Source organism: Microtus pennsylvanicus, chromosome 3 (genome assembly GCF_037038515.1).
Source record: "Microtus pennsylvanicus isolate mMicPen1 chromosome 3, mMicPen1.hap1, whole genome shotgun sequence".
NCBI lineage: Eukaryota > Metazoa > Chordata > Mammalia > Rodentia > Cricetidae > Microtus > Microtus pennsylvanicus.
The window spans coordinates 134,080,226-134,096,259 of record NC_134581.1 but is presented as its reverse complement, the minus strand read 5'-3'; positions in this window follow the sequence as shown (position 1 = coordinate 134,096,259).

Sequence of the window (16,034 nt, the reverse complement as noted above, 5' to 3'; positions counted from 1 at the left end):
TTCCCCATACCCCACCCCTCCATCTCTCCTTGGGAAGGCTTTCCCTGCGGTTGTGAAATCCACTAGCGCTCCCCAGCCAAGGCCTTTTAGCCTGCCTGGAATTCAAACTGCCCCTCCTTGCCAGCTCCAGGTCATTCCAGGCAGCAACAGGCTCGAGGCACAGGCTCCGTGGGAAGGGCTACAGCCAGATCTCCACATTTGTGGTTGCCTTGCCTCCAAACTGGAACCTGAACCAGCCAGGTAGAAGATTAGATACATAAATCCATGATAGATGAGTAGATGCATAGGCTAGATGTTCTTAATTCTCCAAAGACCTTTTACTGCCCCCTGTGCTCTTTGAGGCTGCGTCATTGTACAGAAGGACTGGTGAGAATCCTCGATTTGTGGTCGGGCAGGACCCTGAACTGAAAGCTCTAGGAGTTCTGAATTTGCTTTTCCCTCATGTCCTAATAGACAGAGCTACAGGTGACCAGCTGCGCCAGATGTTAGCTGCCTTTCTGAGTGGCCAATCCAGACCACAGCCACTTTTGTATTAATGAGCAATTGCCGTTCCAGCAAACGCAAAGGATTTTGCCTGGAGAGATGCTTAAGACTGAGCAATACAAAGTGCCAGACTCTGGAAAGATAATCATCAGATTTTTAACTAAGGGAGTAGCATCTCCCTGGAAACGGGGTTATGCTATAAAGTGTCCTTTGTTTCTCCAAGGGGAGCGTGAACCTCATTGTGCTGGGTATTTGCTATTTCCCATTCTTCAGCGGCCGCAGCCCTGTCCTTCCTCGTATCAGCAATGCTAATATAAACGTCAGATCGGCACATAAGTGATGAAATGGCCTGGACTTGCTACCCATACTTTAAGCTCAGCACTGGGGAGGCAGGGCAGATAGATCTCTGAGTTTCAACTTGGCTTGGTCTATATAATGAGTTCCAGGCCAGCCAGGAGGACTACATAGGGAGAAACTGTCTCAAACAACAAAAATGAAGTGCAGGAATTCTGTATCTACCCTTCAGGTTACACCCAGTGTGTGCCAGGAATTGGGGAGATGAAAACAGAGGCGTAGATGATGCAAAACTAAGGGACAAGGAATATAGAGCTGCCTGGAGGGGTCTCAGAAATCTGCATGGAATTGCAGTGTTTGCTGTGGGGGAACCTCTGTTGAGCTTGGAATGTCTGCTCTTCCTTTTATTGGCAGAAAAGATGTCCCACCCAAAGCCCCCACATGAGCTCTGTCTGAGAGGAGTGGGGGCTGATTATTAGTCTGCCAGCACGAACACAAAATGCTCCTTTCTCCCTGGTGATCACCTGTCGAAAGCACACTGTGCAGAGACCCTAGCTTTCTGGAAACATCTGTGGAACGCTCCGTGAAAATGCCTTTGAGTACACGGCGCATTCTTTCAAACCTCTTCTGCCCTGGAACATCTTGTTCCTTCGGGGATTTGATACTTGGAAACAGCCTGAAGTCATCTGGATGTATGTTTGGTTGGCAAGGAAAACGATCATGCTACGAAATTGCTGCTGGTGAAATCAGGGAGAGGTTTTGGGGTATGAATGAAAGGCGGGGGTTGTCACCTTGGAGCGTAGAGATATTTGAGTATAACTTTGGGGGGGGTCATGTTTTTAGTTGACATTACTAATTAATAAAACGCTCTACAGGCTTGCCTGCATCTGATTTTTTTCTGTTCTCTCATACAATACATCCAGACCTCAGACTTCTGTCCTTCCCCTCCTCCCAGTCCTCACCACCACCACCCCTCTCCCCAGATCCACTGCTTCTCCATTTTCCTTCAGAAAAGAACACGCCTCCCTCCCAGTTATCTTAGGAAGGCGTTTTCTTAATTGAGGGTCCCTCCTCTCAGATGACTTAAACTTGTGTCGAGTTGACATAAGACTATCCCACATACTCCATAATCCCCTAAGATCTAAGTCAAGAAGTTTCAGGAAAACAGCATCTGACTTGTTTTTGAAAATCAACATCTCTTGGCCAAGTGGGTAATTCAGTTTTCGCAGGGGATGCTCTCAACTGCCAATCTTCATCTGGATGAGTTAGGGCTAATGTGTCTGATTCCAGACCTCAGCATTCTGGTATTGGAACTCGGAATCTAGAGACATAAGACGGGCCCAACCAGAGAGGGAAGGCAGAGGCTCAAACACCAGAGGAACTTGTTCAGAACTGCAGGGATCACAGAGGTCCTTGTGCTAAGGGATAATCACTAGGAGAACCCAGAAGAGTGACACACTTGGCATGGAATAGAATATCTGTTATCCGCCCAGAAGGCTGGGAGCAGATGAGTGTTCTAGCCTTGACCACACTATCTGTGTGGCTATACAGGACCCTCGTCCCAGACCCTTGCTTTCTCAGTCAATTTATACAGCCTATCTTCAAGGAAGGCGTCATGTGTCGTCAATCTAGAGACCCCTTTATGGAAGACGTCACATGTACTTCATGAAGAGTTTCCATGTTGTCATGTCTGATCTTTATTTAGCTTACTTTGTTCCTCAAAGAGATTTATGTATGTTTTATTGTATACATGGGTTAATTATAGCCAGAAAATTTTGACCAAATTGTGCTGTGCTTAAATATGTTTAAATAAACTACTTGGGGTCAGACTCCTGATGTTTGAACCAATGACCAGCTATTTAGCTACGCCGAACCAAGCTGCCTTCTTGCCTCCCAGGGATTTTTACTCTGTTGGCCTTGAAGGTCCCAGAGATACACAGACCCCTCCTGTGCACAGCATGGACCAAAGGGCTGGGAAATAAGAGTGAGCCAAGAAGGAGAAACAGAATGCTGCTGGGGGCAAGAAGCATCAGGTGAGGAGAGTATCAGAGGAGGCCAGAAGCAGGGGCCGGCCTTGAGTGAGGGTTCTGAGGCTGGGGATGTAACTCGGAGCTAGAGCATTTGCCTAGGGAGGAGGCCTTGGTCTCTAGAGCTTAATCCAGGCTGGAGTGGAATAAACAGAATTCAGGCACTAGAACTATTTGTCTGGTACTGAACCCCTGAGCAGGAGCCCAATCTAGGAACCAGGGTGCAGGGTAACTCGAGACTAGACCAGAAGCCGTGTCTTCAGGATAAGTTCCAAAGCCTACGCTCAAGACTCCGCCTCTAGCCATAGAGGAGGGGACTCTGGTGACCTTCTGAAGTCGGGGAATAGCTTCGAAGCTATGGGTTCACTCCCATTCTCTCCCTCCTGAAAGCTTAAACAGATATCTCACGATAAATGTTTGTGGTGTAGATGTTCCACTGATAAATATGTTTAATTTTTTTTTAGATTCATATTTTAGCATGTCAGTTTTTTAAATAAAATGATTGAGGAAACATAGGCCCATGGTTGCTTAGTTACTGTGAAATAGGAGCAGGTAGTTATTGGGTCTAGTGCACACCAGGACCGATGGAGGTAGCGAGCATTAGAAGAGAGCTGGGCCTGGTGGCAGATGCATACAATCCTAGCACTTGGAAGGCTGAGGGAGGATGATTGCCATGAATTCAAGGCATCTGGGGCTATAGAGTGAGTTCCACGCCAGCCTGGGCTACAGACTAAGACCGTATCTCAACAAAACTTATCAAAGTTTTCTTCACAAATACGTGGCAAATGTTTGAGGAAATATGATCGGATTAAAGCAGTATGCCGGGCTGGAGAGATGGTTCAGACAGTCAAGGGCACCTGCTGCTCTTGCGGAGGACCCAGTTTGTACCACATGGTGGTTTCCAACAGTCTTTGACTCCAGTTTCTGGGATCCAACCCTCTTCTGGCTCCTGAGAGTACCAGGCACACTCAGAGTGAGCATACACACATGCAGGCAAATGTTCATACACATAAAATAAAATAAATTATAAAGCAGTGTGTAAACATTGTTTTAATGTATTGACCTAGAATGTGTGTTTTTGTTCTCATTCATTTTCCTCTTCTTTGGCTGGTAATTGTCCTGAAAACAGAGCAAATGACAATACATTTTTCAAGATCAATCATTGCGTTTGGTGGCATAAAAGTATTCATATCGTGATACAATCTATTTGTGTGTGTTTTGTTTTTCAGCCTGTGAAACATAGTGGACCCCAGCCGATGCTGAGCTCAGTTTCTGTGTCTAAGTCTACTCCAGTGGGCCTAGATGGCTAGGGTCCCTTCGTTATTTCAGGTCTGCTCAGGTGAAATGTGTTCCTATGCTCATTGTTCCTCCCTTCTCTGCTTTCCCCGTCCCCTCCCTCCTTTTTCCATTCCCAGTCTGTGAGAGTTAGGAGAGAAGAAAAAAAAAAGTACAGAATGATGCTCTTCACTCTTAAGGAGCATACAAACTTGAGATAACAGTTTCCCACTTAAGGAAGCAACTGGCTGAATGCTTAGTCAGTTGCTAAAAACTAAAACTCCCAAGGTAAGAGGGCAAAGTGGGTGGGGGCAGGGTGGTAAGTGAGTCCCTGATTTTTAAGTTCCATAAAGAGGGAATTTCCACTCCCTGGGAAGGCAGGAGCTCAGAGCTTCTCTCACTACAGTGAAAACCCGACCTGTGAACTCAACCCTGCCCTTGCTCTCTGTGTCACCTGTGCGATCAACCGACCATAGATCACTGTCATTGTTTTTGCCCCATAAGGAGAGACCAAGTAGTCTTTGTTTTGCACAGGGAAGCCAGAGGCTCTGCAGGGATATCAAAGATTGGGGAGGGCTCTTAGAAAACTCTGTTTGGCTCTCAATCAAGCTGCTGTGTCCAGGTCAGCTTCATCAATAAGTAAAACTGAAATGTTGACTTTGATTGGCCTGCCTTCTGGCTTTGCTTCTCAACAAACTCTATAAACTTTCCCACAACAGAGTCAATCAAGAAAAGAACCCCTATGCTTGCCCACAAGCTCTAGTGGGGGTATTTTCCCAATAGAGGTTCTCTCTTTTCAGATGACCTCAGCTTCTGTCACGCTGACAGAAACTAACGGGTGTAGGCTCTCATGTAGTGGTGGCCCCAGGCCCAGTTATTCCTTCTAGATTGACCCTCCTCATGATTTTCTTCTTTGGCTTGGGATGGGTTGGAGAGGCCAAAACAACAACAACAACAAAGAAAAACTACCTGTTTTCTCTTTCAGAGTTCACAGCCAACCACCACAATGAAACCTTTTTCTTTATAAGAGTTGCCATGGTCATGGTGTCTTGTCACAGCAGTAGAAGCACCAACTGAAACAATACCCTAGAGCCAGCCTTGAAGAGGGGAGAGAGCTGTCTGAAGGATACCTGTCTTTGTACAGTCAGTAGTCAGGATGACAGAGAGTTTGCTGAGATTAGACATGCAAGCGCTTCCAGAACTACCACTCCTGACTACCTAGCTGTGAGCCGGCTGCCTCTGACTCAAGATGTTTTCTCTGTCTGGAATTCCTTCTCTCCACAGTTTTTACCTGCAAGGTAAAAGGAGAGAGCCACCGTCCCCGAGGGAATGCTTCTTCTTATCTCTTTGTTATTTCCTGTCCATCATTCCAGTCTCTTAGACATCTGCTCCACTGGTGTCTTCTCCTTGCCTTCCCCCAACATCCTGCTGTATTTGGATGTCCATCTGCTCCTCACCATGGCCTTAGCAGGTTCACAGTCTGCTGTCAGCTGCAGGGCTCAAAGCCATCCACCAAGGCACCGTCACCTCCAGAGCATCTCTCTCTTGCTTCTTATTCCAACGGTGCCCAGACACACCATGCAGCCTGTTTCAAAAACTCTTCCTTCCGCCTCTGAGTATTAGCTGAAAAAATCCTGCATCTTTTTGTGTGTGTGTGTGTGTGTGTGTGTGTGTGTGTGTGTGTGTGTCTTCTTCAGAAGTCTCCTTGACCTCAGAAGGAGTTTATTGTCCCTTTACCCTTCAACTTTAGACTCTGGACATGTAAAATTTACCCACTTTGACATTTAATACATTCTAAAGATTTGTTTATTTATTGATCCCTTGAACTTGAGATTCTTCACCACAGGCCTGCCTGTCTTCTTCCTTTTTTTCTTTCTTCCTTTCTTTTTCCTTACTTCTTTCCTTTTTTCCTTCCTCCCTTCCTCTCTCCTTTCCTTCCTCCTTTTCATTCTTCCTTTCATTTCACTGGGAACCTAATAGATACCCAAGAAGAAATGAATGGATGGATTATATTGTTTCTTTATACATATGTTCCTTCTGCTTTTTTGTTAAGTCTTCGAGGTTGGGAAAGTGGTTCGTCTGTATCTTATTCCTAATTGCTGGTATAGTACCTGATAATGGCACCATTGCCCTCTGTTTCCCCGCTGCTTGTATAATTTACAACTCTGAAACTTCCTTATTGTTGTCTTCTCTGTCCTTATCTCTAGGTTGTTCTTGCCTCCCTAACCAGTCCTCCAGACTTGGCAGTCAACTCCCTGAGGGCAGAAGCAGGGCTTCCCACCCCTTTGTCCCCTGGGGGCCTGCAGCAGTGTTTCATTGTCTGGGAGGACCAGATGTTAAACTTTTCTTAGCTAAAACGATCCATTATCCAGATCCCTCGCTCTAGTAAGGAGATGTCCACTGACTTGATGTCCACATCCAAGGGCCTCTTCATACCCAGTTGCTTCGTGCATGCTTAATGATGTTACCCGCCCCCAGATGACAGGGAGACAGACTTGCAAACCTCCTGTTATTTCACGTTTATGTTGGCTGTTGTGTTCTGCACCAGTGAATATGCAGTAAGTATTTTCAAATTAATAAAGTTGATGAAAGCCTCCAAGGGTAGTGAGCCCAAAGACAGTACAGAGCAGCGGGGAGATCAAAGCTGCCTCAGCCTAGCACCGGGAAACATCTAGTGTAAACATAGGCCTTTCAGCTGCAGAACATCCAGGTTCTTCCGGTTCAGTCAGAGCCACATAGAAAAGAATGGGCTTTAGAGCTGTATCCCTTAACGGTTGTGGAGTTGTTCTGTTTGCTTTTCTTCTGTGGGGAATCACTCAGCCCTCTCTCTTTCCTTTTCTCTTTTCCCCTTCCTGCCTTCCATCCTGCACATCTTTATTGAGCACTGACTGCATGCTTGGTACATTCATCTAAGTAATTCGTCAGTTCTCCTGACACTTATGACAACTCTGAGATGGGGCTATTATACCTTCACTTAAAATATGCTGCAACCCCGTATTTGGGAGGCTGAGGCAAGAGGAACATGAGTTCAAAGCTAATCTAGGCTACAGAGTGAGACCTCATCGCAAACAAGCAAAAGGAAGAAAAAACAAGCTAAAGGAAGAAAAAAGTAACAAACCATAGATTTAAGAAATTGCCCAAGGCCACAGGACCAATACCTGGAGACACATTTGAACATGGGGACACATGTCTCACAAATGACAAAGCTTATTTGTCAGTGTTTAATCTCTTCACTCTAGTGTCTCACTATAAAGATCAATAAGTTTTCCATGACACTATCTATAAACGGAATGACAAAGTGAGCCGCCTGGTCCCCCAAAGCGAAAGCTGACAGACAAGGTCCTCTATGTCACAGAGATCACAGGATCAGTCATAACTTCTCAGGTAAAGAGTCACTGCAATTAAGATCTGAATTAAGATGGGAGTTTGCTGGATCAGGACAAAAGCCTGATCCGGACAGAAGTGAAGAAAGTGGGAAGCCCCAGAGGAGAAGAGGGACGGACCAGAGTCTGTGTCCCCTTCGGGAGCACACTAACAAGGACTTAACTCCTACTTGGCTCTACCCCCAAAGGGTCCTTCACATCCCAGGAACACCTTGGACCTATGAGGGGCACTTAAGATCTAGCCGTAACATGCTGTTTTCAAGGCGTTAATTTATTCCTGCTTGCAGCTCACACCTCGAGTGACGTGTCACAGTGGATGGAGTTCACATAGAAAGGGACATAAATAAATTTAGCTTTAGAAGAAAGGGCGTGATTGCATGGTGGCAACTAAATGGAAGGTGGAATCAGGGAGACAGGTTAGGAGTATATTGGAATAAACAAAGAAATGGTAACAGTGTGGTGAAGTGGTGGCGTTTAGAGAAGGAGAGAAGTGAGGAGGTCCCATCAGTCCTTCTGAGATAGGATAACAGGACAAGAGTATGAGACAGGATAACTCGATGTGAGTATTGACCTCAAAAAGAGAAGAGAGTGCTGAGCTGCAAAGCTGAGTGGCCCGACTGCTCTTTGGACTGGAGAGGGAGGGGGAGAGGAGTGGGGGGAGAGGGAGAAGGGTGGGAGGAGGGGGAGGGAAATGGGAGGCTGGGAGGAGGTTGAAAATTTTTTTTCCTTTTCTCAATACAAAAAAAGCAAAAAAAATTTTTTTTAAGAAATAAAAAAAAAAAAACGAGTGGAGTATAACCATGAGTTAGGTACCATGCTATGCAATTCACATTCTGTATCAGAGAAACACATCTCAGATGCAACAGGCATCGGCAGCAGGCATCACCCCCACACAACCAAGTTCAGCAAACTTCAAAAGACTGTACTTTCTGCTAAGGATGTGGGACTGCGGCAGAATGCTCCCTCAGCATGCATGAAGCCCAAAGTTCTACCCCCAGTCCCGGAGGAATCACAAAGGAAGGATTGTCCTTTCTGTCCTCTGATAGGATTTCAAGTGTCCATTGTTCTTATCTAAGCATAATGCTTTGGCATATGGACACCTGGAGTTCTAAGCCCTGCCCCTATCTCCTCTCCCACTTATTAGTTTTTAATGACTCACTGGCAATTCCTACGGCAAGTTACTTCTTTCTCTTCTCTACCTACTCCACAATGGCAGGTTGAGCAGGTTTCTCCAGGCAGCTTCCCCTCCTCCTCCTCCTCCTCCTCCTCCTCCTCCTCCTCCTCCTCCTCTGGGAGTTTCAAGTCCTTTTAATTAGGTCAGTCTGGCATTGGACACATGCGTTCTCCAGTAATGGTCTGAATTCACCTTTCTGATCTATTATCTCAAATCTGCATGTCATTGAATGTGGTACTTGCTTTCCTCCCTGGCTTCACTCACTTCCTTAAGGAGCTACAGTAATTTATAGGGACCAGTGTCCAAGTCCCCATACCCCATTTCAAGGCCTGTGTCACGACAGACTGTGGCATTTCTTCCATATGCTCCTCCCCCTAGGCTGCCTCTGAGACTGCTCCATCATTGGTTCTCTTCAATCGAAACCAACAGGGAAAGTCACTGTCTTTCCCTTGCCTTTGATTTGTAGCCATCAAAATATTAGTTGAGTTCACGAATAGGCAGGAAATCAAAGGCTAGCAGAAGATACATTGTTTTACGAGAGATAAAGTTCTAATTTTATTCTGACAAGATAAATTATAATTTTTTTTAAGTTTTCATGAATACGATTACTATTCATAGTTTGGAGATGGGCTGTTCACTGTAACAGTATAGCTGGTTCTCTGTGGATTCTCCCCTAGTTTGAGTTTCTGTTGCTGTGAAGAGACGCCATGGCCATGGCAACTCTCATAAAGGAAAACTTTTAATTGGGGTGGCCCTCTGACAGCTTCAGAGGTTCAGTCTATTGTCATCATAGCAGGGAGCATGGCGGCATGCAGGCAGGCATGGTACTGGAGTAGTAACTGAGAGTCCTACATCTTGCAGGCAACAAGAAGTTGACTGGGTGGTATCCTGAGTATAGGAAACCTCAAAGCCTGCCTTCAGGGTGACACACTTCCTCCAAGATCATACCCACTCAAACAAAGCCACACCTCCTAATAGTGCCAGTCCCTATGAGTTTATGGGGGCCAGTTACATTCAAATTACCACATGGACTGTGCTATTAAGCATGAACCTGACACTCTCAAGTGAATTATTGCTTCAATAGAAATAGCATTGTACGTACCAAACCACTGTGGAAAAGTAACATTAAAATAAAGAGTTAGAATTATTTATTACGTCACGCTGCTGCCTCTAATACAAAGAATCAGACCAGCGTCCTGGCTTTGGCTACCTGTGAAGTTAGCCAACTCTTTTTTCTAACCTCCTCAGCTCCTCTTCTAGAGTTGCATAGGATGGCGTTATTTTAGCCTCCGCAATACCATAGTACGATTGCACTGGACATTTTGGTCGGCCCTCAAATTTGCAAAATGCATGGCAATCACACTCGTTAGTATTTCTGCAAAGCCTTCCTATGAGGTGGTTCAGCAGTATTGACGCCAAGCATTAAAAATAAGTATGCGCGTCTAAGAAGATGCTGAGTGCTCCGAATGAAATGCCAAGGAGCAGCAATGCACAGCCTCCAGAATGCCCGTTTCCCCAGATGCACAACAGCAGAACTGTCAAACCCTCTTCCATCTCATCTGAATCGCCAATCTCAGAAAATAATTATTTTATGAGTTTTTACTTACAATGCTAGGGTTTATGCTCCCATTTGAAAACTGCATATACAGATACTTAAGTTTAGGAAGGCAATGTTTAAAACTCAGCATTTTACATACAATAATTCATTTGTGTTCCATTATGGCAAGGAATCACTCAATTAAATGGTTTGGGGATGGCCTCAAATTGCCCAGAACTTGCTTTTATTTGTCTATGTTTTTTTTTTATTTGTTGTTTTGGTTTCAAGACAGGGCATCACTACGTATTGCTGGCTGTACTGGAACTCACTCTGTAGACCAGACTGGCCTTGAACACACAGAGACAAACCTGCATCTGCTTCCCAAGTGCTGGGATTAAAGGTGTGCACCAATAACACTCAGCCAGAACTTGCTTTTTAAATCCATATTTTAGTTTAGCACAAATTATGCAGCTACTACCAGCTATAGATAGACCACTTCCGTTGAATAATTTGTTTTAATGCAAGTGCAATCTCCACTCTATACAAGCCTCAAAGGAAGCGAGCAGAAATAGCTGGAGTGTGCAGATTGTGGTGGTGGTGGTGGGATCAGCCCCTATAGTGGTAGTGGGGGGGTGGAGATCAGCCCCTCCCCAACAGAGTTCCATATAGCTGCACCAGCAGATCTGGGTGACAGAGTCCCTTTAACACCTTGGGGTTCTCTAGGGTAAGAAACCCATAGACTGAATTAAAAGGGGATTTGCTGGATTGGCTCACACGATCACAGTCTAGTTAGTCCAGCATGGTCATTTGCATGCGGGAGAGGCTGAGAACCCACTGCTGCTCAGTCCACAAAACTAGATGTCTTGGCGGTCCCAACCTGGTGCTAAAGGCTTGAAGGGTCGTCAGTGCACATTGGAAGCTTAAAGAAGAAGGGTTCTGATATGAACAAAGTATGCCAACAGCAACAGGGTCGGTGAACTCTCAAATGGTAGACACTTTCACCTGTGAAATAGTAATTCAAGCAGGCAAAAGTCAAAAGCTTTCCCCTTGAATCTCCTTATATCCGGGCCACCACCAGAAGGTGCCTCTTCCTTAGATAATCCACCCATGAAAAGTCTCACAGGTGGGCTCCTAGACTCTCACTTGGTCCAGATCCAGTTAAGTTGTACTCAGCAGCCAATTTGGTAGAGAGTGACATGTTTCTTTTTATTTCTTTTCTCTTTGAGATTGTGTTGGGAGATGGCTCAGAGGTTAAGAGCACTGGCTGCTCCTCCAGAGGACCTGAGTTAAATTCCCAGCAACCACATGGTGGCTCACTACTTTCTGTAATGAGATCTAGTGGCCTCTTCTGGCCTGTAGCCATACATGCAGAAAAATACATGTATACATAATAAACAAATTTGAAAAAAAAGAGAGATTGTGTTTTAACTGAAATATCTTTCCCTTCCCTTTCCTCCTTTTAAACCTCCCATATGCCCTTCCCTGTTATCTTGTATATTTATAACCTCTGTCTTCATCAATTGTTATTGATTACATATGTGCATTTATAAACACATATATTCCTAAATATAGCCTGTTGAGTCCATATGTTGTTACTGTATGAGTGTTTTCAGGACTGATCATTTAGTACCAGATAACTTGTTGTGCTCTTCCCCAGGGAGGACCACTGCCCCTGCTCCCAGCTTTCCTCAATTGCCTTTAGTTCTTTGTGGGGTTTCAGGCCTCCTGGACTTTTCCCGGTCCCACTTGGCATGTCCGTTCAACTCACATTTGAGCAGTCTTCTTGGTGAGACTTTATGATGTTTGTTTGATGTTTGTTGATGTCTGTTTTTTTGTTTATTATTTTTTAATTGAGCATATGATCATGTCAAACAAAACTAAATAATGAAGAAAGACCAAACGAAGACTGTGCATATATTTATCAAATATACACTTTCTCAGATGTTTTAAATGAGAATTATGGAGATACATGAAGGTGAGGGTGTTTTCGTGCCACGACAATTGGTGATAACAACAAAGAACGGAAGAAGAGCTGGCCTTGGCAGTGTGTGTGGAGGTGGTCAACTCCCATGTCTCATGGCCTGCTAGGAAAACAAACTCAAGATGCCATTTTCTCCTATTTTCCCCCTGGTTTACTTTTGGCAGTCCATGGCCCGTTTTTCAGCCTGTGTTTGCTTCCCTAGAAAAGAGGGACAATCAGGGCTGGAGATGTCCTTCAGCTGGCAGGGTACAGACCTAGCGAGCATGAATCCCTGTGTTTGATTCTGAGCACTGTGTAAGCCAAACATGGTGGCACAAGTCTGCAATCCCAGCACCTGGGAGACGGAGGCAGGAGGATCAGAAGTTCAAGGTCCTTTTAGGTTACACAGCAAATTAGAGGCCAGCCTGGGCTACACGAGACCCTGTCATAAAGATAGTGGTGGGAGGAGGATCAGGGGAAGAAAAACAAAATTGGGACTTGAGCAACCATGACGAGGCTGGTAAAATTTGCTGAAGGGTGGATTTGGAATTTTCCCAGGTATATACAAGGAACAATATTTAAAAAATGTTCATCTCACATACAATCAATAGAATTGAAATTTGGGGCTGGAGACATGGCTCAGAGGGCTAAGAGCATTTTCTCTGCAAGCAATAGAAGCTAGGTGAACCCCTAGTATCCACATAAAAATCTGGGAGTGACTCAACCTACCACAACCAAATTCCACTCCTTCCCCAGTCAATACTGTAACCCCAATATTGAGAAGGCAGAGACAGGAAGATCCTGAGAGCGAGGAGAAACAGAACACCAAAGATCTCAGTCGGGTTTTACATGCTCCCGTCCTCTGACTTAAGTTTGGAGGTAGGCACTATGGTTTTAACGTCTCCACCAAAGCTCACATTGAACTTTAATGCCACTGTGAGGTAATTAGAAATGGTGGTAATTTAATCTAGTTATGGTATTTAGAGGTAGGACCTTTGGGAGGTAATTGAGGTTAGGGTAGGGCACTAATCCAGTGTGATCATGGCTTCGTCAACCAAAAAGCAAAATTGAGCAAGGGTGCTGTTTTGCCTTGAGATGTTATGTGTGCCACTTTAGGGCACTGTAGCATCACTACCTCAAGAAGATTTCCCCGGCACTACTACCTGATCTTGCCTACCACTCTTCTGAACCATGAGCTGAAAAACCTTGACTCTGTGTGTGTGCGCACACGTGTGTATGCATTTTTGCCAATATTATTAAGATACAGCAACAGAAGAAGTACTAAGACAATGTGCTTGTTCTATATGGTTGCCACACCCACCTTGTTACCTAAAACGACTGTTGAACATCAATCACCATGATTCCCTTGCAACCAACAAGAAGGAAAGGAGGTGCAAGGGGCCTGTTTTGCCTTCATAGGGATACTTTGAGAAAGCATCCCAAACCATTCCTTCCCCTTACATCTGAAACTCAATTGCAGAGCCATAGCTAGCTAGCAGAAGAGGAAACTGGGGGAGAGTTGACTCTGTCAACATGGAAAAAGGGATAGGTCGCAGAGGCAGACACCAGCAGTTTTTGTCACATGGACCAGGACCTGAGAAACCTATAAACAACGGATGGGAAAGACCTAGAACCTTACGTAAAGACACAGGATTATGTGCTGGCTGGGTGACTTCTGGTGCGGTACACAGGCTATGTTGTCCTGTCTCAAAGCGTGGCCCAAGGACTGAAAGGTGGTTAGAAATGCAAAATCAGCCCCACGTTCCAGTCCTGTGATTTAGAAGCTGCATTTTTAACAAGCACCTGAAGCAGAGATGGGAGGTGTGGGAACAATAATTAGTGGGAGAGCGCAGAACAAGCCCCTGTGTCTGTGACCTTGTACACCAGACAGCTGAGGGTTCCCGCTTGACTTGAGGATGAGAGGATGAGGAACAGGAGGAGGGAAAGAAAAACTCACAAGGAACACAGCCTTGAAAAGAAAATTTTAAATGGCTATCAGCGGATTCTGATGCAACTACCCAATACTAAGAAGCAAGCTGCCTTTACCCTCACAATACCCTTGAGTCATAGCTAGGACTCACCCTCTGGGTACTAATCTGAACTCCAGGACTGTTAGTTGTCGAGAACTCATGCGAAGAGCTGACACAGCACAGAATAATACTCTGCAGAGATCTGGCAATTCCCAAACTCTATTCTGTGCACTATCTCGATCCTCACATTGACTGTGAGTACGCGAGGAAGCTGGTACTTTAATCTTGAAGTTAGGAGTCCAAGGGCTTGGCTCCAACCTGGCAATTTTCTTCTTCTTTCAATTTTTGTTCCCTACTTCCCTGACACAGGGCGGGGAAGAAAATACAGGATCTGCCAGGTGGGAATTTAACTGTGCGAGAGGCCAGCCTGGGGACAGGCACACACTGGATGCCACTACCAGGAACATGTTATATTTATATCCTTACAAAGTGCTGGCTTTGTTCAAGAAAGCAACATTTATAGAAGTAATTGTTAGTGTGAGCCTTATAGAAGCCAAATGAGGGGATGACATTTGAAAACATAGTATGTCAGAAGCAGGGGAGGAACTCCACCTAAGGCTCCAGGACAGAGTTAGACAGCTCTTCCTGCTTCATAGAATGGCAATGCTGGACAAAGGCATTCACATCTGCTTGTCCCACTTCTGTAGCCCCAAGGGCCACACTTCACTGGATAATTCTACAGGTGTTGGATGAGATAAAGTATACAAGATACTAGTCTAATTCTCAGAACTGAACACATTCCCAATAGCTTCGTGCCTTAGTAAATTTAATTGTTAAGTAGAACAATGTAGCTGGTGACTGTCTGAGCAACAGCAAGCACAGGAAGGAGGTGACCAACACTGACAGTTTTAAAGGCTTATCAGAAGGCAGACTTCATGGATGTAATCTTTAAAGAGAACGAGTCCCCCCCCCCCCCACAGTCTTTACACGCTGATTCAAATGGCTCCTAATGGTACTTTCTTCCTTACTGATGTGTTCAAAAGTTACGGGCTTTTGAATTCTTCTGTTTCTCATAAGTGTACTTAGTGACTCTGGCTCTATCACCTGAGCACAAAACAGATGCAGTCATCACTCTTACCTTTTTAATGCTTACGAAGCGAATGAGATCAAAGGCAAAATTCCATTTATGAGAAGCTCTGGCCCAGTCTATGAAGGTGACAGATGTTCCACTGCTTAGGACCTTCTTGTTCTATCCCCGGAAAAAAAATCTATATTTTCCTTTAGTATATTGATTTCTTGTTACAGAGCAAGAATGGCTATTAAATACCTTTGTTTGGTAGCTTGGAGTTACCAGTTGTGAAAGCAAAAATATATCAGTATTTAAACAGGAGTTGGTGGGGTGGTGAAAAGAGACCAAGAAGATGTAAACTGTATCAGGAATGATTTATAACTGACTGAAGGACCCAGCGTCTCACCAGAGGAGGAAGAGGGAGCAAATGAAAAAAGCATCCAATCCTGGGGAAACCCTTTGATGGATGAGCAACATTCTCTAACAGATGAGAAAGCGCTTTCCCTAGTAGCCAGCTGGCTCCTCTCCTCTCTCTTTTTGGCTTGTAATGCAGTGGAAATATTCAGTATAAGGGTTTATGGAATATACGAACCAGCTGACACACTAATAATAAACTGAAGTGTTTTTGTTGTTGTTGTTGTGGCTTCATTTGGATGAGGCGCCATTGATTTCTCTTTAGGGATGGGTTTGGATCTTCTTTATCAAAATTGAGTGGACTGGTGAGGAAGAATATTCTAAACACCATTTCCTCTCACCAATGCAAATACTATTTGTATAATGTATTTTTGCTTTCAAAGTGTGCTCACTCACATTGTCTTGTTTCATCTTATAAATAATCCAGGGATATAGGTGTCATGATCCT